This window comes from Podarcis tiliguerta, assembly GCF_965153285.1.
Source record: "Podarcis tiliguerta genome assembly, chromosome: 5".
Lineage (NCBI taxonomy): Eukaryota > Metazoa > Chordata > Lepidosauria > Squamata > Lacertidae > Podarcis > Podarcis tiliguerta.
The window spans coordinates 81,635,978-81,663,645 of NC_139538.1; the positions used below are offsets into that span (position 1 = coordinate 81,635,978).

Sequence of the window (27,668 nt, forward strand, 5' to 3'; positions counted from 1 at the left end):
TCCATTGATGCCTTCAGTCTTATTCCCTATGCCATTGCTTTACAGATACTGCCCAGATGAACAAAAGCAACAAACATTTATCTGGCAAGCAGTTTCTTTAGAAACACCCACCCACAGTTAAAATAACTACAACCCTTAAATGGTGTATTCACAGATGGGCGAATTTGGATTACTACTTAAAAACAAAGAAGGCTAAAGAAAAAAGTACAAAGAAATTCAGACCACAATAAAACTATCTACTTCCTTGTCTTTTGGTTTTTAGTATAGAGGGGAATTCTGGCACATGATTTCTCAAGGCAGCAAATTAATGCCACTTCTGGATAGGTAAAAAAAGGGAAATAATAGCAGCTTATGCACACCCACACACGTCATTAATTAAGATATGTCTGACTGCAAGCAGTGGAGTCACTCTGGTCTACATTTCTTCTCAGGACTGGTGAGTGGTTTTTGAATACTGGTAGCCTTCTCTTGTGTCCCATTGTCGTTGATTATGTATGATTAATGATTTCAAGGAATAAAAGGGAAAGGTCAATTTCTGAGTTCAAGACAGAGCAGCTACACCGGGAGTAATTAAGATACTTGTGTAAGCATGATTAATAAGCACAAACAGGCATACTGTGCTGTAAACAAGACACAACCAGATGGTTTAGGAAGAAATTGGTATTTCCTTAAAAAGAAGGAAAGGCAATTTTTCAAGCCCCAAAAGTTGGCTTCCTCCCCACTCAGCCCCCACCCTACCAACATCTTAGAAGCTTATTATCTGCACAGCTTACAAAGAAAGGAATAGTAACCTCCTTAAACATTCATCCATTCCAGTCTCTCTCTTTTACTTTTAAACACAGATAACTAGAGTTTGCATGTAAATGGATTCAACTCATCTTTGTTTAACGTTGCCTTTTATGTCGAGTTCCATGAATTGCTAAGCCTGACAAGGTTCACTGGGAATCTTTTTAATTCCCACCCACAAGCTCTCGCTCGCTGTCATGTGACTGGCAGTATAGAGGGATCAGCCGTGGCATTTATCGAGAAAGCTGGAAGACAGGTGTCAGAACGGTCCAGCAGGCAAACCTAACGAACACTAATCAGCTCTGGTGTTCTTTTACAATCCATATCTAATTCGCAAGTTTCATTCTTTCTGAAAAACAATTACTAGGTTTTGAAGTTCATTGTGCATTTACTCAACTGTCTCTTCACATTAATGTAAAGTGGGAACAAGGAAAAAATAGAGTCAGCAGGGAAGGGACATCAAACGAACTTAGGATAGATGAAGGCTTTATTTTAAAAGTAATATAATTACAGATTTGTGTAATGTTTTACAATACATTTAAATGTGAAGTTGCATCCTTACACACCAGAAAGGTATTAGCTGTTCAGCTCTGGAGCTGAAGCTCTAATACATACAAATGACTAACAGGAAAACAACCAACAAAATCTCTCATTGATGACTTCAAACAAAAAGGTAAGGATTTTTAAGCCATTGCTAAAAGTAACTGTCTTTGAAGAATCTTCAAACACTAAGCCAATACAGCAATCACACCTTAAATTACAACTATTTTCTATGTATAAATATCACATAACTTGTGTTACAGTCAACATTGTTGTGAAGTAATTCTCTTTCATTTACATATTTTTCTATGTAATAATATTTTTCTAAACTCTGTATTTGTCACACCGACAAATCCTCTTACAGTTGGGAGTATATAATCTGGTAAAGCTTCACCTAATCTTTGCTGGCTATAGCGTTACTGACTCATATTAGAAAATTTGCTTTTGTGCTGTATAATATTATGAGGCATCTTAAACTCAGGCACATTTTCAGATAAAATATGGATTTGCTTTAGATGTTATTTTCACACTTTTGCTACAAAATACATTCCGTAGGCTTTGTAGGCCCCATACCTTCTCTTCCTTTGTCAACATTAACCTTGCTCCCCGATAGTGAACTTCCTTCTAAAGTGATTATTTTATTGGAAGAAGCATATACCATTACTCCATGAACCTGCCATTCTCATTTTCTTTTAAAACAACAAGGACAGGAAACATGTGGGCCTCCAGATGTATTTGGACATTGGACTACAACTCCCATCATTCCTGATCATTGGACATACCAGCTGGGCTTTATGGGAGTTGAAGACCAACAACATCTGGAAAGCTACAGTTTCCCCTGCTTTAAAAGAAAAACCATAGCTCAAACACTCTAAGCAAACTCAGTAGCCTGTCCAGAACAGCACTTAGCAGAGGGCTGGAAATAGCAGTAGAGCGGCCTTTCCCCACCTCAGTGCTGCTTCATCTGTTCCCTAATATTTAGTCCCTGAGCCGTGTCAGCAAAACTCTTGGCCTGTTTCTTTTCAGACTGCTCCCTTTCTGTCCAATGACTCCTGTTTCCATGATCTCAAAAGCAAGGAAGCAAGCATGTACTTCACCAAATCCGTATCGAGCATCTGATAAGAGGGGGAAAGAAGCTCCCTGTAAGTTGCACCACTTAAAAACTATTTTCAGAGGCTAAACAATGTGGTGGGTATTCTTTTATCCTTCAGCCTCAATTAAATATTTTCTTTCAATTTGAACACTGAAGTCAGTTTTTTCCTAGCCACAGGATCTAACCTCATCCAGTGAACTAACAATTTGCTCAGGCTACAGGTTCTTGAGGAGAGGTCACTAGCAGCCTAAAATCAAAGTTCAGAGTGCTAAAAGTGTCTGTCCATCTCACATCACTACAGATACTGCAAGTCACTGTTTCTCATACAGATCTATGTGCTTTATAAAAAGGTGGGGGCTACCGAGAAATAGGAGGGCTACCAAAGAATAAACAATATGCAAAACACCTCCCAGCCTTTTCCTTCTTGAAATGAAGGTGGGGATACATGGCCTGGGTTTGTCACAGGTGAATAATGCAGAACACCGGTTTCTGGTAATATCAGTGGGTGGGAAGTAGGTGGCACACCTGCCACAATCAGTTCATTTTGTATACAATCACAGTATAGATTAAAACACCAAATTTGTTATGCTTTCTTGATGTGAAATGCTTATTAAATACTTTGTGCAGCTTTTGGAAGTGAAATTTTGTCAACAGCTATCGGGATCTGCACAGTCTGTAGTAGGAAGAAGTAACAATTTGTTAAATTTAGTTAGGTTGGGCATAATTTATATGCCTTTCTGCAATCTTACTACTTTAACTCTTGGTCTCTTCAAAAACGTTTTTTAAATATAAATTTTAGACATTATCCTGCGGGTCAGCATAAACTGAGACACTAATGGAATGTTCCTCATAAGTTTTGATGTACTTGTTTTTAATATTCCAATCAACAACATCATATGCAAGCTCATAATAGCATCCTAGTCAAGCACATGGTAATAGCATTTATAGCAATTTCAGAAGAAATCTCTACATTTCAGTTTTTAAATGATGTGTTTAGTTACTTTGTCCAGACTGAGCACGTGTGGTCTTACATGTTCATCTTCAAATGACCCAGTTCTTCCTCAGCTACATAGAGTCATAGAATTATAGAACTATAGGGTTGGATGAGGGTCACCTAGTAACAATCCTGTGAACTTTATACCTGGTTTCCAGAGCTTTGGAATTTTCACATACTGCGAACCCATTTTTCAAACAGACACATTTTGGCAGATCATATATCTTGGTGCAATTGCAGCCTAGTAGATAAAGTATAGACTCATGTGCTGGCGAACCCCACTACCATCCCCAGTATATGGTGGGCATAATTTGACATGATCCAAAGCATAGTCTGGGCTGCACACTTACAGTTCTTTTATTCATTTATACATGCCTTGAACATTATTGGCATGGCAGGGCCACAACAGGGTAAGTTTTATATAAATTGTATGATTACACCCAAAATCAAGTGATTTCTGCAGGTCCAGAATTAACAGGCAAGTAGCATGTATATGTGGAATTGCATTCCAATGTACTTGAAACTACATACAAAAACTGGGCATATTAATACAAATCCTCTAATTGCCAACAATATGAAAATAATGGCAACCAAAACGCAGTTACTATTGTGTAGCTTTGATCTCTGCAGCCACATTAATGTCCAAGGAAAGGCCTGGGATTTTCAAATAACAAGGAAGCAACCTGACAAAATTAAAATGAAAAGTCAAAAATATTGTTTGTAATTGGCTGGTTATACTGAAAGTGTTATCTGGCTTGGTTTAGGCTGACCACCATCTTCGAAAGCTAATTTCCTTCCATTTACAAAACTAGTTAAATGTATATTTCCTGAATATCAGGAGTTGATACAGATATCTGTGATCTAAAAACAACAACAACTAACATTGTTAGCTTAGAAGTGGCCAGCAACTTCTAAAGAACAAAGTGTATGATTATATTAGGTATGCATATGTGCTGCATATTATTTTTATTTTTTAAAAAACAATCCTGCTTTTCTGTCCTTAAAAAGTTCAAGGTGCCTCACAAAGCACCCAAAAAACAAGATGAGTATGTCTGCAGACATACTGTAGGTTTAGAGGCTTGGGATAATTTTATTTACTATTTTAGCATAGTGATGTCAATCACCGTATCAAATTGCCAGCCAAAGCTTGTTTTAATGTTCAAAATATTGATAGATGAACAAAGTGATGCTGTAAGAAAGAAACTAACCATAAAACCTTATCTGCATAAGTCAAATTAAAAAAACCTGAAAACACAGCCTATGCAATACTTGTTGCTACACACTTTGAAATGATACCACAGGAGATTGAAAATAGCTTCTGTTCTCTGCTGGTCTCTAAAACCGCTTCCTGCCACACACTTTTATTCCTACAATCACTGTAATGTAAGTATGTGAAGAAGTGTGCATGCACATGAAAGCTCAAACCAATAACAAACTTAGTTGGTCTCTAAGGTGCTACTGGAAGGGGGGGAAAATTATTCAATATAAGTATCACTCTTTATCACTGTGATATAAGAACACTCTTACTTGCCAAAAAATTGCACACAGTAGTGAAGGAAGTACATCCAAAATTAGTGCAGGTCTGCGTTTGTGTCAGGACCCTCAACCCACGGATCTTGCAATTCACTGTGGTGGACTCGAATGAGATTCAGGCTACTTCTTCAGGGAGAGAACCTCCAACACCTTATTCAGGTCACTTCCAGCTAGAAGTCACAATCCTACCACCATCCTCTGACACAGAGGATACCGCCCCCTGTGGTACCTGTCTCCTCAGTCTCACAGAAGCCAAAGGCCAAAAAATAAGGCAAGGGTCCTTTACCCCAATGTTCCCCAACCTTGGGCCTCCAGCTGTTTTTGGACTACAACTCCCATCATCCCTCGCTAGCAAGACCAGTGGTCAAGGATGATGGGAATTGCAGTCCAAATACAACTGGAGGCCCAAGGTTGGGGAACACTGCTTTACCCAACCAGCTAGCTTCTCCAGGGAGGCAAAGCCTGACTAGCCTACATAAGGCTTCAATTAGTTCTAGCTGTCTTCAGAGACATCATCTCTCTTAGAATTGTTTTACCAGGGGACCCTTGGAACTGTCCGAGGTCCTGTATGCTCTCTGCTGGACTTGGATTGGAGTTGGGACTTGGGACTGGATACTGCCTGCTTCCTCTGTGAATTCATAGAGCTGGATAGTTCGAGGTGTGTGTGTGTGTGTGTGTGTGTGTGTGTGAAAATACAGTAACAGTGTGGAGTATCTGTAAAGACAGATCTCAGCAGCATGCTAAACACTAGCCTGTAATACTGGACTAAATGTCTTTCAAGTGCTGTTTTATTTTTTCCTCAGATAAATACATTCTGTTGACAAAATCGATGGTAATTTTGAAAGACTGAAAAGCAAATATCAGGTCACTTCTGTCTACTTTGTCTCTCTAAGCCAGGCCCAAACTGGCAGCTTCTATAGTTCAGGCTAATTGTGAGTGACTTTAGACATCAGGACAATGCTGTTCCACGCATCAACAAAACTGAGAACTGTCAAGTAGACTACAAACAATGACAGTCACCCAGCAGCCAGTAGGGTTAACATTCTCATTGTTTCCCACCTCCTTAGGAGGCTCTGACGGCATAGGAAATATTTCATAAACAACAATAAAAAGTGCAGATTTGCTCCATATGGTCAGCTATCCAGACATCGAAATACTGTATCTGCATACAGCAAATAGATCTCTTTCACTAAAATGCCAAACTGAGATCTTTAAAATGAGGGACATTTCTCACAAGATATATGAACAAGGCATTTTGGTCCTTGGTCCACATACCTAGGTACAACATACAAGTAGGTGGCCAGTTATAAAAAAGATAATGCTTCTTACCCCACCAGCTTTCCCCTTTAGAATACACTGCAGTAGGGAACCTTTCCTGCCATCCTCACTGTGTGGGAAAAGCTATGCCTGAAACCTGTATGTGGACTTTAAACTTAACACAGGATGCATATATTTTGACCTCTGTTTCTGCTCCAAAGTACAAAATACCTCATGAGAAGAGGCCCTTAGTGACACAGAAATGTTTTGAAGAGGCACTTCAGACATGTCAAAACTCTTAATGAATCCTGGAAGTAAAAGGAAAGTCTGTTTGCTTCTTATATTGATTTAACCAGGATTCCGACTGTCATAGTGCTTTTAGTTTTAACAGAAAATGTACAAAGTTAGAGCTGCTTGTTTTGACAACTACAAAAAGATTTCAGTTATGTGTTACCTGCTGAAGTATCTAGATCTTCCACAGTGAAAACCTCTTCATGTAAGTTCTTAATATTTCCATCTTTATAAGTGCATACAAGAAAAGTCTAGGCAGTCAAATTCTGACGCTCACCTGACAAAGTATTTTGCCGTTTTAAACCTAGATTCCAGAACATGATGCAAAAGTTAATTTGCAAAGTATTATATAATAAGTATAATTGAGAAACCCTGAACACAAATATCATACCAAATTTAGATGGTGCAATCCAATATTTAAGCAATTTACAAGCTGAGAGGACAACATTGGCCTAGGCCTTGAGAGGGGAAATCTTTCACATGAGAAAAGGAGAGACATTTTTATTTAATATCAAGAAAAGAGAATGCTCAGAAAGCATAATGTATAGTTCTACTGCTGAAACTGATCAGGTTTGAACCTTTAAGCTTTCTACTTGGGAAATGTTCAACCATATGTAATCTGTGATGAACTTCTTGAAGGAAGTCTGGGATATAAGTAAATTAATGTACGACAACAATAAATAAAGACCAGGATCGTATTAAGATTATGAAGAGCAAGTTTTACAGATTCCCAGTCCCGATAACTTTTATCCTTGGGCAATATAAAAACTCTGTTGGATGAGACAAAAAGTTCATCTAGTCAAGCCCTGTTTGCCAGCCTAGAGGTGGGATGTAGTCATAGATAAACCTATTCATGAATTTGCCTAAATTGCTTTTACAGTCACTTGATCTAACAGCCCTAATCAACATCTTGTGGCAGGGTATTCCATAAATCAAAGACTCACTGTGTGAATAAGTACTTCCTTTTGTCTGCCCCTGAATCTCCTGCCAAACAGTTCTCTCTTGGATGATCCCAAGTTCTGTACTGAGAGAGGGACAAAAATATCCCTCTTTCATCAGCACAATACATGCATGTATTTTATACAGCTTGGTCACATCTCCACCAACAATTTTCCAATCTAAAAAGTCTGAAATACTAAAGCGCACCTTTGTTCATAGGAAAGGTGTGCAAGCCTCCTGGTTATTTTAGTTGTCCTTTAGTTGTCCTCACAATATCCTCTTTAAGAAAAATCAGAACAAACAGAAATGTACACAGATTTGTATATGAGCATTAGAACAAAGGCAGTTTTGTTTTCTATTCTTTTCCTAATAACCCCTAAGTCCTTGTCTTGGAACACTATAAGTGGAACACTTATAGGGAGTCTTATCTCTCAGGCTAACCACCTTTTGACCCACTAGCTCAGTAAAAAAAAAAAAAGTAGGGCTCTAAGTGGTCCTACCACCTACTTTTCTGACCCCTTGGTGGGGAAAAGCAAGAAAGAGCACATTTTTAATATCTACCCCCCAAAAGCTAGCCATTCATTTCTGTAAGAAAACACCCTCTTCAAAATGGAACCAGCCACAGAAAAGCTTCCTCTTCAGCCTAGTTCACAGGTGGGGAGGTAAGTTTGTGTTTGGGCTGTACCACTTCAGATGAGACATGGGAGCTTCCTGTATATGACTAAATGTTCCTCCATGTCTGAAACTGGAACACTATCCAGATCAGATGGAGAGCTTGATGGTGGAAGATTTACTGGAGAATAGTGCCTAGCCTTTTCTGGATAGAGTGGTATCTCCCCTAAAGTTCATGTGAGCAATCTGTAACCCTTGACCATTCTCAAAGCATCCAGTTCAGAGAAGTGCTAAATCTCAGAGGCAGCTGGGTTCTAATCTACACATGAGTCCAGGAGGTATAGATCTGGTCAGTTTGTACTGTAATTTGCAAAGACTGAATTTCTCACACATCCCTAATTTATAGTACACTTCTTCTTATAATGTAGCATAGTAGGCTGTTGCTGTTTTGTTTTTTTGTTTTGCTTGTTTGTTTTTGAGGGAGGTGGGACACCAAATGCCAGGCTGGGCACAAAGAGCTACTTATGTAGTTCTCTAACCATAGGAATTGTAAAATAGGCTTCTAGCTTCTCTTGATAATATCAGGAGATTGTATTTTTGGTAGTTACTTTGCTCCCTAAAGAAAGTTGCCAGCAGTTAAGTGGTGCTTGAAATTAACATATATAAAGTTTACAGTGGCAATGTATTTCCAGCACAGTGCAATTCTGGAACTAATAAAAAAGGATAAACAGAAAATAGCATCAAGCAAATGAAATTTACAGTTCCAGACTTATGTTTCATAATGCTCATTTAAATCTAACTGACAAATCCTAGAATAGGAACGCAGTTAAAAGATCTTTTTCCCATGCATAAATATAAACAAAAATGATGGTTTCACCACTTGTAAATATTTATGACACTTTATTAAATCCAAGTTTAAAAATCTCAAAGTGCACTGAGAATCTAAAATTTTAATCCCTCTTCGCTTAATAGGATGCTCTGCAGCAAATTTAATCATCACATGTGTGGAAAGTGCATTTCTCTGTAAGGTACTCCTATCTGTTAAGGCTGCACTTCCAAAAACATAGATGTGAAAATGAAGTATTTACCATTATTCGTAGATTCTGTCAGCCCAGCATGGTAATTAGCACTTAAACAAATAAGGGCATCTAACAAGGAATGTAAGTCCAGTTGCAGATTTTTGCATGTAGTACCCCAGCCATTGCTTGAAACAGATCCTTAATTTACACCTTATTTGAGAAATAAAGGGGATTTTACCTGCAGTAGTTAAAAGCTCATCTCACAAAATTCTAAAATAGGACCTGGTTCTCTCAAAATCAGATAAGCCCATGCCTTGACAGTGCCACTCCTGACTGCTTCACCATTCCAAAAAAAAAAGTTACATAGGCAAAATATTACCATCCACACATAGATACAATACGGCCAATATTTCTGCTCACCACCAACTCTGCTTCCTGCACTCAATCAAAAGCCGCGGAAGCTGCATGGGAGGTTCAGCTTCTAAAAAACATTCGCAAACTGGAACACTCATTTCCAGGTTTGCGGTGTGGGAGCCAATTAGTTCAGGAGCCAAGCCGTTCGACTACCAAGGTACCACTGTACATGGTAAAAGACCAGTAGCCATGTTGAAATAGAAATTAAAGTGCCTCTCCTTCAAGAAATGTCCCCTCCTTTATTGAACTCCACTTCTCCACTTTAACTTCTGAAGAACCAATAGTGTACCACACCACATGGTACAGTATTAATTTCCACATCAAATAGAATCCACGTAGTTTTATTCTTTATTCTAGTAGCCCCCATAGCTTTTGAGAACCTTAATATCACTGCAATCTTTCACGTACAGTCCTGCCAACAAGCATCTTCCTGAAGATTTTTTTTTAAGTATTTGTTAAAAAAATCGAAATAAGATCCAGACTGGTTTTTCTTTCTGTTTTCAAACAATAATATTCTCAACGGGCAAGGAAAAGCAGAAAAATCTTTCAAGTGATCTGTAAGGTAAAAGCCAGACTTTATTCAAAGTAAATGCATGTATCCTAGCTCCAAGCAAGTTTTGCTTGTCCATTTGACTGCACTGATGTGACTCATCAAGTAAAAGAGACAGAGCACAGATACTCTCCTTGAAATAGACCAATTTAAAATTTAATATTCATACTGTATATCAAAATGCAATGACTCTGTTTTCCTAAAAATTATGAAATTAAGTATTTTAATATCACATAGAAGCAGTTTAAGTCACCGTAGTAGACTGCATCCCCAGAGCTGAAGTTGAGCACAACAGGACAGGTAGCGCCATTATTATTCAGAAAACATATCCTAATAGAACCTGTAATAAATAGGCATCATTACTTACCTGGGAGTAAGTCCCAATTAACTCAGTTACATTTTCTTTTGAGTCAACATCTACAGGATTGCAGTATTAGGATGTTGGGGAATTATCTGCTCATTGAGTTTAATGTGCAAGGGAGGGAGTGCTAAGGGGTTGGGCTCTTCTTTCCCTTTCTCAATATTGCAGTGCCTTCGTTGAAGGATTATGAGGTTGGAAGAGGTCCCTCCCAACACATCACTTCTCCACATCTTTTTATACATCTCAAGGTGTGAGGGAAACAGTTTCATTGAGAAGTGGGTGAATAGGAAAGTAAAGAAAGGGCTCTCTCCTCCAACTTTCCTAATCACCAGCAATCCAACCATGTAGTGGTTCCACAGTGACTTGGTACACCAGACATTCTAGTGTGCATTAGAGGGAGTGCCATGAGACCTAAGCAAGAAGATTTTCTAATAAGAGGCTCCAAAGCTGGGCAAGTATTCTGCATCACCATGGATTCATTTGAAATATTGTGGTTTAAATGCAACACACACACACACTGTTTAAATTAGCCAGTTGTTTGTGGTCTTTGAAATTCAGTCTTCCCGTTGAACCCAACACATTCTGTGCCCAGGTTGACAATTTCTATATTAAAGCAACTAAGTTAATAGAACTATAACACCAGGGGCTTCTGCTCTTTGAGAGGTGGCAAGTCTAGGTCAGGCAGTCTACTTCAATGCAAAAACAACAGAATCCACCTGTGACGTCTGAACAGACCTGGCAAAGAATGAAGATAGGTACAGAAGGCAGGGGAGTCAGCAATCCAGAAACGGATTCTGGACATGGGACATGGAGGGGGACCATCAGGTGAGGAATTAACTGATACATCACGACCTGCTTTTCTAGCAAGCCGTTGTCAATTTCTTCAGAACTTGTAATGTATAAAATAATTATAGTTATTATAGTATATAGCTCTTAAATAAGAAGTGATGGTTGGTGATCTCTGAATTTTCCTACCATAGCAATTCAAACAAACCCATGCATGGTTCAGATATTCCTGCCTGTATCTCAATAATGAAGCACAAATTTGTAACACGCAATATTGGGTTAGATGGACTAATAGCCCAACTCAATATTAAAGGAGTTTCATGTGTTCATAAGCCCAGGCTAATTCTCTGTACAACAGCCCAAAGCTTGGCAGAATTTGCATCTCTCCCAAAGCTTCCAATCGGTTCCTTACACCCTACCTTAAAGGTGCAACACAAATTCCTTCATATAATTGCCTTAATCACCAAGAGTCAACAGCTTTACAATACAAGCTTTAAAATGAAGAGTCATGAACTCTGCCATTTGAGCAAGGTAGCCCACCAAGTTGCTTTTGTTTTGCACAGGTGTAACAATGAAAGGATAAGGGGATGGATAAGGAGGGTCACTTCATTTATTCACTTAATCTGCCTTGCTGTTGCTGGCCAAGTTTGCTCTTGGAACAGTGAAAAAGGCCAATTAATTTATCAATCTGCACTCTTTTCTGCCATAACATATTTTCCTCTTGCCAACAAAAAATGTGTCCATTATCAGCCAGGTCCCTGTCCTCCGAAGGCGGCTTGTGCAGCTGTATAATTACACTTCTTCCTTTGACAACTTGCATGATTGTTTTCCTAACAGTATATTACTTCGTTAGTATTTTCCAATATACGTTATTTTTAAACTGTCACTTTTGCCCAACTCATCCCAATTCGCACTCGTCTGTTTATCATAACAATCATTAATAACTGTCACTCCACGCCATCAATTTAACGAACTCACTCCCTCATTAGCATGTTCTAGCATTTGTTCCGTAGAAAGCCTGATTATTTTCTACAACAGGCCAAGCCAATTACTTTAGTGAAATGGAATCACATTAATCAAAACTTAACAAGGTGGCAAATTTAAAGATATCTGATTGCAAAAGACAGCATAACTAATATGTCAATGTCAGAGGTACTATGTAGGTATGCAGCAGCTGTACTGAATGTATCTTTTCATGGTGAAGGCCCTATGAATTTTGACACTTCATATGATCTGACAACTACCAAAGTGATATCAGAAGGCTAAAGGCTGGGTTGAGCTGCTCCTGGTGACTTCTGTGGATTCTGGCAAGGGCAGCACAGATGGGGGAGGCGCGAAGAAAGCAAAAGCAAAACGGTGACCATCCGTGTCTATAGTGCCTGCCAGACGGCAGTTCATCATGTCCCCCTATGCCAAGACATTTTCTTTTACACTTTAGAGCGATGATGCTCATCAATCACAACTTGACAAATGCACCAGAACCAGCTGCAAAACATGCATAGCCCAGCAGTCTGAAATACGCTGACGCAACTCACTGAAATCTAATATTTTTTCATTCAAGTCTATTCTGCATGGGAAAGACAGAGGGGACAATCTTTACACTCCCCCCCCCCCCCGCCCTTTAGAAACAAACAATCAGGTTTAGCCTTCCGATATATATATAAACATTTTAAGTAATAGTTGCATCTTTGTTATTTAAGCCTCCTTCTTTATTTCTAGAGCAAACGAGGCCTAATTTTAGAAATAAAAAATACAAATATTCCTTGTTACTTTGAATGGTATGGCAGTATTGAAAATAGCCAATTTCTCTTCATTCCATAACACAAAAACAATGATTCATATTAAAAAGAAAAAATAATGGAAAGATTGATACATGTTAAAAGGAAATATAGCATCAAAAAGGATTACAGGTTTTGCTGTATAATGTTATTAGGCTTGGTTATATCATATACAGTTCATGAGATTGCACTATGATTCATTTTTACAACTTAAACAGCTATTTGGTTGGGTTGCCAGGTTGAACGTGATAAATGTGTATGATAAAACAGAACAAAGAAAGGCCATTGCTTGTAAACCTACCACATTAGTCAGTGTGTTAACCCACCCTGTACCAGCCTCACATTCTAAAGCCTCATCATGTTTGCTCTGTTCATTATGACATACCACACTAAAGTCTTCTATTTCAATTAACGCAAAAAAGTTGAGCATAGTACATTTTCAATAACACACACCACATGGGTGGAGAATCTGTGACCCTCTCAAAGTTGTTATTTCCCCACTCCCAGCAGCCCAGCCAGCACAGCCAATAGTTGGAGAGTTGAACAACATCTGGGAAACCACAGCTTCCTTACACCTGCTTTGGGATTTAAGTATAGGAAGTTTACCTTGATACTTTATAACCAACGTTATAGCTACTTACATTGAAAACAAATTGAAGAGCTTTTTAAAATTTTGTTTTGCAACCAGTCCTGTACCTAGAAATGTAAATAAACTGAAAATGTAAATAAATAAATTCAAACATGAAGCATGCAAATCAGGCCTAAGTGTGTTATTGGGGGCGCGAGATGTATTTTCACGACATTAGGCTGAAATTTCACAAATGCAGCACAGGGTTTGGTGAACTCTCAAAAGAATAGACAAGAAGCCAGGCAATAAATGCCACCAGGCACGTATATTATTATAACCATAAGATATTCTCTCGTGTCATTCATTAAGATAACATAAGGGACTCTGAAAAGCCCACTAACAATTCCTGACAATTCTAAGGAAATCCTAATGTCTTGCAAACATTGTAGGTTATTAGAGACAACTTCACTATTTGTTACTAACAACTATATCAAGCATATTGGTACAACCAAGAGTGAGAAAAACCTAATCATCCACTCTGATGTTGGTGTTCACTTTTGCAAAAATCATGCACCCTTCTCAATTCTTCTCCCCTCACCCTGGGACTCCTCTCAAAAGTTTAGTGTGTGTTCATTTGAAAATTGTGTGTTTACCCAGAGATTAATTTTTGACATAATAAATTTCATTTTTTCCTTATGTATGTAAGAATTGTTACCCTATCTTTCGCATGCCTGCATGATATCATTTCATATATATTTTTTGCCCATGTGTTTTTGTTAATTACATGTCAGTGACAAACTCCACCATGATGTCATGACATTTCCACACTAGAGCATTATGGGCTGCGTAATGTCAAATAACATTTACAAAAGTTACTGCCAGGAATAGAGATTTTATCAGGTAGCTACTGCTGTATATCACTGGCATCATCTATGCACAACCAACTGCAGGAAAATGGGAGCTGAAGCACCTCAACCTGTGGCCTGAGAAAGGGAGTAAAATACATCTGTCTAGAGAAAACTCTTGGAAAACATTCATTCCAAGATATGTGCATGCAATGCTAATGAAGAACTTGAAGCACAATGGGAATCAAAGTGTGAAAAAAAGAAAAGCACCAATCATATAAACCAAAAGCAGCCATTTTCAACACAAAACCCATTTTTTCCTTCAAAACTTGGAAATTTGACAAAAACAACTCCAACCACTTCAAAAGAAACGGAACATTTTCATTGAAAATCATTAATCATGAAAATTTGGCACAGTGTTAAATGAACACATACACACAATGCCATGCACACACAGGTTTATAATGTGTAATGAGTGTTATGTGTAATGTGAACATTACCGAGACAGTATGTGATTCAGGCAGTAGAGTGCCCAAAATGACTCATTCTAAATGGAGTAATGTAAAAAAGGAAGGTACAGCTCAGAACTGTTGAATAGGGTACAAAGGCCAAGAGAAGTCAGAATCTACAAGTTGACCCAAAACAGTCAACAATACAAACATCAGCATTAGACCAAGAACACAAATGCAGGGCATAACCTTAAAACCCTTAACTGCAACAAGACATGGCCAGAGAGTCCACAGAAGAGAGGTATCAGGCCATTTGGGAGTAAAAAAAATGTCATTTGGGAGTAAGAACAGAAAACAATTCAGTGAATAATTTGGGTCTGCATTATATATCTTCAGGGTCTATGTTTCAGTGGCACAAAAAGTTGTGCAAAAACAGCCAAGTAAATCCTGAACATTTCACCATCTCCCCAAACACTGCAGAAGTTCTTGCCACACTTGTCCTGATTAAATGAAGAGACTGACAAAACCATGAGAGCTATAGTTGTGGCTGTTACAATTGTGCATCTGCTCATGTTTTGTGCATATTTTTATTTCAGTACAGTATTTTGATTTGAGCAAAAGAACCCTCATGAAAGAAGTGGAAGGAGGCAAGCAGAAACCAAATACGGTAGGTTTAGACAGAGTTGGGCAACGTTTATTGGTTCTTGGTGTAACAATGCACACTCCTCATGAGATCCAAAATATTACAAATGATATAATGTAATTTTAAAATACAGTGTGATTGTCATATTTTTAACTTTTCTATTTAGATCACTTATTTAGATATTTTTCCATTTAAATATGGTATGCTTTATAAAACTGGAAGTGGGGGGGGATGAAAAATCCTCATCGTGTTTTGGGCTGGTAATTCTCATGGATAGGTAGGAATGTTATGCATATCACAGAAGTTATGCATATGTAAAGGGAAATTTAATCACATGTTTTTGAGGGGCGGGGGGAGCTAAGGTATTTGCGATTAATATTGTTAAGGTGTTTTCTGTTGTCAAATACTAGTGTATCATCCTATCAGCAGTGTATTAAAAGACCCACAGTGTACAAGAAGTAGCTTTCTTGTTTTATTCCTAGGGAAAATGGCAACATACATATTAAGTCACTATGAGCATTAAAGGCAATTAAGCTAAACTGATCTGAACGAGTCTGATCTCTTTAAGATACAGCATGTGAAAGCTTTATCTTCTTGCCTTTTCCCCTCTTTGGGCGGTGTACAGTGCTCAAGATTAATCCCAGGGGATTTTTTATTTTATTTTATTTTGTTTTGTTTTATTTCCTATTCTACCTATCTTTCATCTTCACCCCTAGACTAAGCAGATGGATGTGAATTCAAAGTTTTCTGATCTTTAGCACAAGTTATGGAGGGTTATCTTTGACTGTATATCTTTCTCCTGGCAGCGCTCCCTTGGTGATGAAGGATTAACCACCACAGCTGTCTCTTCCCAGAATGATGCAGTGCAGTTCTCCTCGACACGACAGCATCACTTAATCTTAATGTCCACTCTTCCAGTGCAGCCACGCAGGACAAAGCCAATCAACATCAGATGCCACCAAGATGGACCTACTGCTTGGCCCTGGAGTCTTTCACCCTCACACACCTATTAATCAACATCATCCAGCCCAATCCCAGAGTTTGGTTCTCGGAAACTACACTTAAAACTAAGCAAGGGTGTATGTTTTCGGTCAGAGGTGCTTTTTTTTTAAGGGACTCTGCATATTAACTGAACTTGCCAAATGTTTAATCCAAGAAATAATTACTTTTCTCCCAAGAAGTTTATCTGTATAGGCTTTGGTCTGCTATTTTTTACTTTTTCTAAAAAAATATATACCCAGTAATTTTGTGCATGCATAATCTGACAGTTGTGACACAGGCACATATTTAGTATTTATGACCTCATGGCTTGAAATACTTGAAGAGGGATAATAACTGTCTCAAACTGTGAAGTTTTTATGAGGATTCCTATTTGATGAACATGTAAAAAAGGATAAATTTAGACACCCGAACTCTGTTCTGAAAACCGGAACAGCTATTTTCAACAGCACAATATGCTAAATGACAACAACAACAATGAGTATAGTGAGTTTTCTAGTGTTTAGAGCATTACTTTGTTATAAGTATTCCAGCAAGCCTGTAATGTAGACCAAATGTACCCACTCCATATTGAAAAGGAAGGGGTTGGAGAGAAGAGTGGCTTTTCCATGGACACTTTGTGTTTGTGACAAAGGTGACATTTGAACTGGAGACTTCCTGATTCATACCTCAGTCTCTGTACTAATAGTGCTCATCTTGTTGAGACTCATCCTTTGCTACTTTAACTTATCCTATGAAGACTTGCTTGCTACTTTTACTTGGACTCTAATTACAAAGCAATTATAATTTAGTGCCTTCCCTTTTCTTCCGATACAAATAAACCAACAAAGTCCTCAAAGGCAAATGCAATAAAATAGTAAATTATAGCTGGAGTTTACTAAACAAATGCAACCTAGTTAAATTTAGAAAAATCTTCACTTTTGCTTACATTTGCAATTTTACTGCTGAACTACTGGTATTTCTTACTTATGCAAACATTAAAATGTATAAGAAACCCTCTTGTGTACTATATATGCAGCAACTACTCATGATTTATAATACCCAATTTGGGGAGGGGGGAACACACACACAACGAAACCTGATTTAAATCACAGATTACTCTGTAAAACACAAGCAAGGAACTATTCCAAATCCTAAATGTAATTTAAACATATTTATATTTTACAGTGATGTATTTTCCCCTTTCCTTGTCTTACAACTGTAAACTTTATGTAATTATATAAGCAATTTCCCTGAGGTCACAACATTGATCACAGTAATATATGGTTCAACTATTACAAAACAACAGCTAGCTGTAAAATATCACCGGACATCACTACAGAGTATATGCAATAAATGCAAGACTGGGGTGCACAAACACATACATTCCCAACAAGGCACTTTAAGTAGCATACATGATTCTTTTCCTACCTCAAAGCACCCCAATCTATGATGAAGATTAGATATTAATATCAGGGAAGGGAGAAAAGAGTAGAATAATAAGAGGATCATAGTAAATGGTAATGGGGACACCAGAAAGTTTACCAAAAATCATTTATCTGCTTTAATCAGTATTATTTCAATGCAACCACACCAAACCAAGTAAATTGGCCACTGAATCAGTAAATTCCATAGCAGGGCAGTACTTTTATTAAGCCAAGCAAAAGTGTCCACAAAATGGAGCAAGCTTTAGAGTTCATCAGGCGGGGTGTTGAGCAAGGTGGGGAGAAGGGAGGCCATTCTAGATTGCTGAAGAAGATTGTCAGGTCTTATTGTACTACATACTGCAAACCAATGTAATTTATGAGCCCTGATAACATTTGGCATCCTGTGCACCTTGACTGATATTCCAGCTGCCTGGATCACCTTCACTCCTCCAACTCTACCACTCCCGAGCACCAAACAATTTTCAGCACAAACCTAATCATGAAATAGTATGGCTGCCTGAAGCAAGCAGGCAGAGGCAGCCCTTCTCCCTCTTTTCATGTACACTTTCTCCTCCTTGAGGAGGCTGGTCCCTTCCAATGCTTCTTTGTGCCTGGGCAGGGAGGTGGGATTTATTTAAATAGAAAGTCAGCTGAAACTCACGTCAGACCAAGGGCATGGGGGGGGCTACCAAGGTGATTGCCCCAGGTGCACTGTGGGGGGGCACTGCTCATGCTGCCACCCCCAAGCCAGCCCTATGCTGCTTTGTGAGGCTGGGATCTAATGAGCCCAAGGCGTTATTAAAGCACGCTCCACCACTGCTTCCAACCAAAGGGGCAGCACAAGTGTGCCTTTAGTGGCTCCCTTGACTGGCCACTGCAATTGGTTCAATTGCGGAGGCAGAGGGGAAACCTTGTTTTGTGTGCCTTCCCACACTTTGCTCTGACTGTTGGTTTGTTTGTTTCAAGCTGGGGCGGTTATTTCCATTTCCATTGCTTTCTGGCCATTTACTTTGTTATTTTCTATCTGCTACATGATCCTGTTTTTCACCCCATTTCCTCTTCCTTTTGTATTTTCTCCTCAACTTCCTCTCCTTTTCTCTTCCTCTCCACTGTAATTTCTGCCAGTCTTTCTCCTCATTTTCATTTTTCTTCATAAGTCCACTATTAAAGGGTGTGGTGGTGGTGTATGTGTGTGTTGGGGAGCGATATACAAAATAATTATATGTAAGTCTCATTTCAGGTCCCATTGGGTGGAATAGAACTTAAGCCTCATTAAGTAGGCATAAGATTGAAGCCTTAGAGATGGAAGGGCACAGTAGCAGATGAAGGCAAGAAACAAACCAGCAGGGTGACTGGTATAACAAGATATTTTTAACGAGGAGAGACACACCTATACCCACAATCCCCATGAAGTATACAGGGCCAAAAAATCCAGTTGGCAACCCTGTGGCAGAGTGTGTGGCAAGGTGTGTGTGTGTATTTCAATTCACTGGATCACAAAAACAAATGTGGTTACAAGGCAGAGTGTAGGAAAACACACTGCCTGCCCTTACTGCTTTGACAAATACAAACTGCATTTTAAGTATCCGCTGCTGTAAATCTATCAGTCATAAAATCTCCTTTAAAGGAGCATTGCTTTTAGATGTATGTCTGAGGTTGCAAGTCTATGCACACTTACTTGGAAATAACTCCAGTTGGACTTAGTGAGCTGTCCAAATACACATGCAAAGAATCATGCTCCAAGTTTTTTTAGGTGTACTACAACTAAAAATGTAGTTATTAAAATGTCGTCTGAAAATGCAGGCATAAACACTGGACAAACAACCAAAGTTGCATGTGGCTCTCTGCTGATTCTACGCCCTGTTGAACATTAGTTCTAGAATATTTCTAGGTATCAACATATCAGCATCAAGCTACATATCAACATTTGCCTGCCTCCCAATTCCACAACAGTTTTCCTATTATCCATGGATTTTCAAAAATTACAGACAGTGAATTGCATTAAACTAACTCCTATTCAGAGCAGACCCAGTGAAGTTAATGAACCTAAGTTAGTCATGTTTATTAACTTCAGTGGATCTACTCTGGGTAGGACTGACACTGAATACCACCCAACCTGGGGCTCAGATTACAATGGGAAGGTCCTTTAGTACCTTAAGACACAGTTTGTGGGATTCATTTAGAGTGGCTGGGGCCACCTCTTCATCTATTGTGGGCTGCAACTAACTTCCTCCATAATCTATTTTTTCCCATGCCAAGCACTTTCCCTTGGTATAAAATTGTTTCTCAAGAGGACAATTTGCTAAAAGACAATTATAAAACTTAAAAATTTGTCTGTATATATCCTTTAGAGGGTGGTCTGTTTGCATAAAGGGGTGGGTTATTTTCTGGAACTTTCATGATCACACAACTCCACAATGTTCAAGCTGAGATGTGGGAGAATTATCTATCCTTAGAGTAGGTTAACTACTGAATCTCTGTGTGCATTGATGTTTTGAGTAGCACTAGCCCCAAACAAAAATTTCAGAGATTTGGGGAGAGAGATACATTGGGGGGGGGGAGGTCTCTTAGACAGGTCTCTCTCTCTCTCTCTCTCTCTCTCTCTGTCTCGTGTGTGTGTGTGTGTGTGTGTGTGTGTTTGTTTTAATAGAAGCTTGAAACTACCAGGAGCTACTGTTGATGGTAAGCCAGGCCTATATGTTCTCCCAGAATGCAGCATTAGAATGGCAATGTTTCATGATGTAGCATCTTTCCAGCATTGCATTAGAGCGTCCTTATGCATTCTTACCCTCTCCCTTGAGTTGAGGTCATTTCCCATATACGGGCAGAGGGCAAGATAGATCAGTACTGCACTGAGTGGTAGATGTATAAAAAACACCCCAAGTTTCCCTTTCCCGGGAAGCAGGAGAAAATTTAATGAAGCAGGGTTGGGGGAAGAAAATTAACAGCACCAAGATACCACAACACTCTTCGTTTATTATTAGACATTATTAATGAGGAAGAGACAACATGGGTCTCGTCTTTTCAGTAGCAACACTGAAATGTCTGCTTTCAGCCTCAGTGTCAGGGAGAAAAAGGAATGGGCAGGATGCGGTTGACAAGTGAACATCACAAGGCACACATATTACATCAGTATTCCAGAAACAGGTAAAGTAGCTATTTTGATGGCACTGACCTATTTTATAGCCACCCTAATAGCCACCCTACTGTCAAGTTTACTCAAAATTTCAATTAAAAATAAAGCATCTTAGAAGATGGACATTATAAAATTTACATCATTTTCCTACTCAGCCCTCTCTAGTTTGAGCCTAGTAATTTATATGAGCTGCATGTTAGGTGTTAATAGAATTACACATATGATATAGTGGATGTTCTTATACAATCTGAACTATAATAAATTTTATAAATTCTGATTGCCGGTTACTCAAGCCATCAAAGCTCTGCCAACAATAGCCAGCAGAGGTCTATTACTGAAGTGGCATTAATATAGAAATCATCACCAATTCTAAGCAGATAATAAAGGACTGACATATTTATTATCATTATTAATTAACAGTTTTCCGAGATGGAATTAAATCAATATGCTGCTCTGATATCATTTTAACTAGTTATGCAAATCAAACATTTAAAGCCCATGAATGGATATAAATGCCATTCAAAATTCACTTCACACTTATTACTGTAATATCAGAACTTTCAGGCTTTGCTAGTAAAAAAAAAAGACTTAATGCTCATTTAATTATGCTCAGACATAAAGCTTATGGAACAAGAGTTGAAATAGCTGATTAGTTAGGAAGTCACAGTAAGGCTGTAACACGAGGGATAGACAATGAGATAATAACGTTGAACATCTCGAGCTTTTGCTCAGGAATTTTCCTGGCAGATCCTATTAAAAAGAACAATGAAATGTGTAGGAGAAAATGTGTTATTTTAAAAAAATACAGAAGTTAAGGAGTCTTTTTTAAAAATGAAAGGGGGGGGGGAGAACCATTAGCTGTCATTAGTATAAATAGGAAAAAGTTATGTTATTTAACCTAACATTTTTCTAATTGCACAATTATGCTAGGTGCCTGTGTCAGGCTGGGGAGGGAGGTGGTGATGAGGTAGGGGGTTTAACTCATTGTCATAAGTGACAAAATCTAGTTTGTCAAGACTAGATATTTGAATAGAATGACTAGGTATTTGAATAGCATGAATGACTGACACAGACTGACAATTAGCAACAACTGGCCTGAGATAGGGTTTTGGCCTGATGGTATTGGAGGTGACACTTTGACAGGCTCTATGCCCATGGTAAGGTCAATCAAGAGAATGCCTTGGCTAACACAATCAAGCCATTGGCAACCAAACAACCAAACTTAGAGTTTCAAGCCAAGCCCTTCAGCATTGTGGAGAACTAACAGATCTGAAGAGACTGTAATTTCCACTATGAGAGATTAGAATAGAGAAGGCGCATTAGGGAGGAAATGCGTGAGATTATTAATGAATGTAATCTAAAGTTAACTGCCAATTGTGGTGCTGATCAGGAGAAAAATGAATAGTTACATTTCTACTATTCCAGCTAAGACTGTTCTTCAGACACTTCTCATTTTTGGAGATTGCATGGCATTTCTGGCTTTTGATCTCCAAAAGTAAAATCATTAAATCTGTGGTGCTCATGGATATGTTTTCCTTCTTTTTCAAAGAATAGTATTTACGTAACTATCAAATAAATCTACACAACATACCGGTTTAAGGTTTATAGTTTTTCTTACTGAAATGCACTGGCCAAGGCAAAAGATCCAGTATGTTCTGGTTTATGTCATGTGAGAAATTCACTTTGAAAAGGCCCTAACATCTATATGAAGACACTGTCATATACATCAAGGATCTCTGAAAACTCGGTAGCAAAATATAGTCGAGATGAAGGAACTACAAAATTATGCCTAGTCCAGCTGTTTCCTCCCCGCATAATTAAGTTGTTATTTATTACATTTGTATACCGCTCTATACCCGCAAGTCTCGGGCTGGTCCACAGGACCATCAGTAGGATGGTTTGGGTGCAGCTAGAGCTACTGCAATATTCCAACACTCCACATGGAACCTAAGCTTGGCTTAGGGGTTATGCATGTTTCCTTTTGTTTATACATTGCCTCTGCACAGTGTTAGAAATAAGTGACTCAGCATTAAAAATATGGGATTCAGTAAAGTGTGCAGAGACAGGCAGCTCTCCTCAGCCTGAGGAGATCCTGCATGACAGTCGAGCCACAATGGTCACTGTTGGAAAACAAAACAGAAACATTTTATTTCCTGCATACCAAATATGGCCACATTGTTTCTCCAGTAGAGATTCACAAGATTTATTCACATGTCCCTTCTAAAATTATTAAACATTCATGTACAAAAGTGTATTCAACCTATATTGCTGGCCAAAGGAAGATATGGCCTTACATCTAAGAATGTCTGAAATGTGAAGCATTGCTTGCATATGTGTGCTATAAACATGAATATCTATGATGAAATTTAATGCAAAGGTAAAAATTCAAAGATAGCAGGTGCCATCTTTTGGAAGCTTAGAAGGACACTGGTTTCAGTGTTTTAGAACTTTAGAAATGGCACACCAGTAAAGAAAAGTCTTAACATAGCTAAAGACTACTTACTGCACACACATGCCTTCAATATACTGGAAGGCTATCCACTAAAGAGAGAGAGAGAGAGAGAGAGCGACACAGAGACACAGAAATGTGGCAATCTTAATTAGATTTCAATCTTGAGTTGTATACATAACCAGTTTCTAACACTGCACACTCCATTTTAGCATCTGACTTTGACTAGATTGTTATTAGCAGTGCTTTAGTAAGGAAGGAGCAATATGATTCTTCTCTGACAAGAAATACCAGCATAATTTATTGCATTATTACTCCCCTGAACTGAAAGCAATTAATTACCTCCAGCAGGATGCACAAGTGAAAATTCATCAGAGGAAAGTGATGAAAAATGTACCCACCACTTTAAAATAATAGGTGCTTAATAGCTTTTTTTGTTTGCTAGCTAATCTAGAGCATCTTATAAATGCCTCAGGATTGGTTATCTGCTGCAAAGCCAGATTTTCCCTTCTTCATATTACTCTATCATCTATAATCTTTTTGTAGGACAGGAAGAAAAATCTGCAACCTTCAACAACAGCAAAAACAAGAACACTTCATAAAATTAAACCTTTTTTTGCTTTTATAAAATCCACACACACAACACCCTTGTATGTATGTCTTTAAACCTATGTATATATTTATTGCCCTTGTTTGCATGTAAGTTTAACCCAAAACATAGCTTAGAACTAACAAGCTAACACTGACTTCTGTAAAGATTGTGATCCATTTTGTTCCTCCCTGGTCATTTTATAGCTGTACTATGCTAAGTTTTGGTAAGGCCTAATGCATTTTCAGAACCCAGGCTCATGGTTTAACTCTCTCAGACAAACCATAAGCTGTAAACCATAGGGCAAAACCTGCTTACAGCTCATGGTTTGCCTACAGAGATCTAAAGCATGTTTTTATAACAGAGACAGCTTTTAAATTCATAAGCAGCCTAAGGGAAGTTACAGAACAGGCTCCCACCATCTTACAGTAGAAACCAGATCTGTAATGAGATTGTGGACTTATCTGCATATCTGTACTAAACTACACCCTTTTTCAGGTGTTACTTTCAAGTGTTAAGTGGACAAAATAGGGATCAGCAGGGATGAGCATGTTAACTCTGCCTCCTTCTCTTGCTACTTCAGTTGCCTTCCAACTGGTAGAAGCCAACTGTATCAGCAGGGACCCTTTTGTATCTGAAGAGGCTCCCCATGCTTTTTAGGACACTGGGGAGAGATCAGCTGCCCTTAAAAAAGATGGAATGGTAATTCTCATGGAGTTTTAAAACTTTGATTAGAGGTTTTAAATTTACTCCCACCTCTTTAGCTACAACAACTTCCAATATATCTCTGCACCCACATAGTAACTGCACATGTAATAGTAAGCACCTGAAAACTATGGTTTGCAAATCTGGAGGCCAGCTTTCAGAGTTCATGTTCTGCTCCCCTCTGCTTCTGTTTCCAGCATTATTGCTTCACATTTTAAGTTCACCAGTGTTAAACACTGGTTTCCAAACTCACTTCAACCTGTAGTTTCAGCCTCTGGTTTGTGAGGAAAATATGGATTGTGTTCCTGTACATGTAATATCAAATCATGGTTAATGCCAAGTAGGGAGAAAGACATTTTTCCAGAGAGGTCAGAAGACTTGTTCCAAAGAGTGGCTCCCAATTTATAAACCATGGTTTGGAGGAACTAGTGTTGGAATCAACCCCAGGCCTTTTTGCATTTGTAAATGAAAGCTTCTACTCTGGAGATTATAACAGTTCTGCATTCAGTGCAAATGTGTGTTAACTCCATCACTTGCTCCATAAAGTCCACATCAGGTTAGACTTTATAACGCAATGTTCACCTCAAAGCACTGCAAACATCTTCCTGAAAGGGACAAAGGAAGAATGTTTCTATAATTCATAAAAATGTGACTGTGATGAAAAGATAAAAAATAGGGAAACTCATTGCATTTATTTTCTTCTTTCCACAATTATTCACATCGATATGATTCCGTAATTGTTTTTTCTATAAAGTTATTGGAGTAATTTTGTTCTATATATTCCTGATCAATTCCTCCTCTCAAGGGCACAGTTGAAAAGTGATATTTGAAAATGGCCCCTGATAGACTGCATGGTTAGTCAGCAGCAGAGACAAACAACCTAATCCAGCGCAAATTAGTTCGGCTGCCAGCAATAGTTTTATACAAAGATGTAAATTATGTTGTCAAAATTGGTCGCTTTCTAGCTTGCTGCTCAGCTAACAAGAAACCACTTTGGCTGATAAAGATGAACACTAAGCTTTTCTCGCTTACAAATTTGCAAATCTGCTTTTTCAGCATTCTGTTAGCCACAAACAAACAGCACAGTATAATTGCTTCCTTTTTCTGCAATGGTATTTCTCTCATATAATACCATTTCTCTAGACTCTTAAAAAAAAACACCAACAACAACAACACAAGCAGAAGCTTTTAAAAATAATGCCAGCCAGAACTGCCACAGTCACTTATTTTTAACATTTGCAATACTGCAACACACAAGGCCTGGTTACAATTGCAGCCAGCTATACCGACAATTTACAGACCTATTATAGATGGCATCTAGTGACTTTCCACAAATGAAAGGGGAGAAACTGACAAATATCTATTATAAAGTAAATTAACACACATTAAGACAAAGGTATGGCTCAAGCACACTTTATCTATGTTTTATTGTGCAAGCTTAATTATTAGTTACGTTCATATCCCGCCTTTCCCTTCAAGGAATTCAAGAGCCCCTTATTAGTTCAGAAACAGCATACGGTTGTTATTCTACCTGCCTGCTTAATTGTATGCAAGATACATCTACATCTAACACTGGTATGAAAATAATAATGCATTATAACTGTAATTATACTCAATGTTAGCCAAATAAATAAATTACAATTACCCTTTAAAGTTGCTAGTCACACTATTTGCTTTAAAATTAATTGCAGGTGCTCCTGAGTGCTTTATTATAGTCCCAAAGTTGTATATTTGAAAGAACAGTACAGATGATTCCTGTTTATTTGTTAAATTAAAGCTTTGTTGATAAAATTACAGTTTAATTAATATTATGGGTACTGTATAGCAAAACAGCTTACCTTGTGCATAATTTATTTCCACACGCATATCTCAGTGCAGGCCCTATTACAGCTCTAAGGCAGCTAAAATAAAATATATTCCTCCTTTGCTGGCATTTTTCTAAATAGCAGCTCACTAAATCAATATTATTCACTTGGTATTTTTAAAAGCAGTGTATCTTAATAATTACATAGCATTAGAGTAGGCAATAATTTCACTTGCTAAGCATATTAAATTTAGCAAACCATCAGTCAAAAGAGTTGTTGTTCTTCAGAATTCTTAAGCAGTGAGCGAATGAGTTTGGAATCATGTTACTTTGGTATAAATGTCACATATAGTTTAAGAGTGTGTGTGTGACTCCCCAAGCAAACCCAATGCCATATATCTTTATTAGTTTCATTGGTCAGTGCAGTGACCAGTTGTTTATACTCATTACTCAAGACAAGGTGAACCATTTGGCACAGACTGCATTCCCAGCTAAAAATGTATGACTTTGCAGAAAATAAAAATCATAGGCAAGGCTACCAAAGAGAGAAAGGAAGTGGTATCTAATACACCACTGGAAGGACTTTCAATAGTTTTTTCCACATGCATCAAGCCTTCATCAGCTTTGTTTTTCCCCTCCACGCTTCTCCAAGACATTAAGAAGGATAAGAATAAAGTACATTGCATGTCCATCATCCATCAAATTTCAGCTTCAGTCACCCTTTTATTTGAGACAATTTTAATTCTGGGTAGTACTACAGTTCAAGAACCTTTTCTTTCCAATGAATACATCAAATCACAAAAACTCAGACTATGTTTTCTCCAGTTCAGTATCGCTAATATTAAAATTTCAAATGCTAAAACCTGGAATTCAAAATTGCAACATATTGGATGGTTTTAATTTGCACAAATTATTTAAGAGATAATTTAGCAGCTGTATTTGCTACTGAGGGTGGGTGGTGGGTTGAGTTAGACATGAAGAGGACCCATAACACCAGAAACTCCTGACTTCTCCCCTCCTCCTCGGGTAACAAAGTCGGTACCTTAGCAAAAGGCAGGAGTCAAAGGGTGAGAACTAAATGGTTCTTTAGTTCTTAAACTGCAGTTTGCAGCCTGAACAAGC

The 27,668-nt window shown here is 38.2% G+C and overlaps 1 protein-coding gene and 1 long non-coding RNA gene across 3 annotated transcripts in view; both read right to left on the bottom strand.

The window, feature by feature from the left end:
• LRMDA (leucine rich melanocyte differentiation associated) overlaps window positions 1-27,668 on the bottom strand; it is a 740,402-nt gene that overhangs the window by 600,757 nt on the left and 111,977 nt on the right. The window lies entirely within an intron of this gene.
• Window positions 1,628-11,340, bottom strand: LOC310677596. The gene is made up of 2 exons (XR_014511315.1): window positions 5,369-11,340; window positions 1,628-5,226 (listed from the first exon to the last, which is right to left on the bottom strand). It is a non-coding gene; the product is annotated as an uncharacterized lncRNA (long non-coding RNA).